We start from the raw sequence: 1,829 nt of genomic DNA, 5'->3' as shown, positions 1-1,829 counted from the left end.
ACTGGGTGGATTTTTGAAGAATGCCATGTCTGTCACCAGGCCCCTGCCCTGATGCCCACCTTTCTGGGTGGAGATGAAGGGGGCATGTGTCCAGAGAAGGTAGGTATCACTGTGTCCTGGTTGCCTATCTTTCCTCTGTTGGGGCAAAGGATGCCTCCTTCAGTTAGCCAACATCTTGCCAGTGACTCATTTGGTCCTAACATCAAACCTGAACTAAGAGAGTGCTGGTGTTCAAGCTGCCTCCTTTTCTGTATTCATCATATTTTTTCTTTCTTACAACACAGTAATAGTCCATTGGATTCATGGGCTACAGCTTGTTCAGTCATTCCCCAACCAGTGGGCTCTTACTTTGTTTTCAATTCTTGGCTAATACAAAAATTGCTGCTCTTAAATATTTGTGTGACTGTGGGACCTTTCTTTTTGTGATTTTCATCCTTGGAGTTAGAACATAGAATGTTAGAACTAGAAGAGATCTTAGAATACAGAATGTCAGTGCTGGAAAGGACTTTAGAACCTAGAATGTTGGAGCTGAAAGGGACCATAGAACACAGGATGTCAGTGTCAGGAGAGACCTTAGAACACAGAATGTCAGGGCTGGGAAGGAACCTTAGAACAGAGAATATCAGACCTGAGATAGGCTTTAGAACACACAGAGATGGAATGTCGTGTTCAGGAAATAGCCTCCAGGACAATTTGACTAGAATGGGGAGTGTGGGAAGGCTGTAAGATGAAATCAGACTAGAGAGGTAAGCCAGAATCAGCCTAATTAGACCAGAGAGGCAGGTGAACAGTTAGACTGGGAAGAATTTTAATGCCAGGCTGATGAATTTGTTTCTTACTCTAGAGACAACAGGGGAAAATTGAAGATTTTTGAGTCAGGGATGATGTGTTTAGGAATGTCACTTTGGAAGCTAGGTGGAGGCTAGATTGGAGAGGGGAGAAAATGGAAAGGGGAGGCCCATCAGAAGATGTTAGCAATGCTCCAAGCAAGAGGCAAGGAGGCAGAAGCTGTGTGACTGATAGAGGGGGGCAGATACAAGGCAGATTGTGGAGGTAAAATCCATCAGATCTGGCAATTGACTGGATATATGGGGTGAAGGAGAATGAGGAGTTAAGGATGATCCAGATGTTGCAAAACTAGGTGACTGGTTTTGGACACATGCCTGCAATGATACTATGGCCCACCTCCTTCTCTTCCTTCTCTAACACAGTTTAGCTTTCCTTTCTCTTCACCCATTACACCTGTGCTGTGACTCCTCTCCTCCATTCTTCTCTCCTGGCTTCTCCTCTTCTCTCCTCTCCTCTCCTCTTTTCCCTTCTCCTCTCCTCTCCTCTCCTGCCTTTTCCTGTCCTGTCCTCTCATCCCTTATCCTCTCCTGCCTTCTCCTGTCCTGTCATGTCCTGTCCTCTCCTCCCTTCTCCTCTTCTCTCCTCTCCTCTCCTGCCTTCTGTCCTGTCCTGTCCTCTCCTCTCCTGCCTTCTCCTCTCCTCTCCTGCCATCTCCTATCCTGTCCTCTCCTCTCCTCTTCTCTCCTCTCTTCCCTTCCCTTCTCCTCTCCTCTCCTGCCTTCTGTCCTGTCCTCTCCTGCATTCTATCCTGTCCTGTTCTGTCCTCTTCTCTTCTCTCCTCCCTTCTCCTCTCCTCTCCTCCTTCTCCTCTCCTCTCCTCTCCTGCTTTCTCATGTCCTGTCCTGTCCTCTCCTCTCTTCTCCTCTCCTCCCCTGCCTTCTCCTGTCATCTCCTCTCCTCTCTTCTCCTCTCCTGCCTTCTCCTGTCCTGTCCTGCCCTGTCTTATCCTGTCATCTCCTCTCCTCCCTTCTCCTCTCCTC

This window comes from Vombatus ursinus, unplaced genomic scaffold, assembly GCF_900497805.2.
Source record: "Vombatus ursinus unplaced genomic scaffold, bare-nosed wombat genome assembly UNPS02014825.1, whole genome shotgun sequence".
Taxonomy (NCBI): domain Eukaryota; kingdom Metazoa; phylum Chordata; class Mammalia; order Diprotodontia; family Vombatidae; genus Vombatus; species Vombatus ursinus.
Note: the sequence above shows the minus strand (reverse complement) of the source record.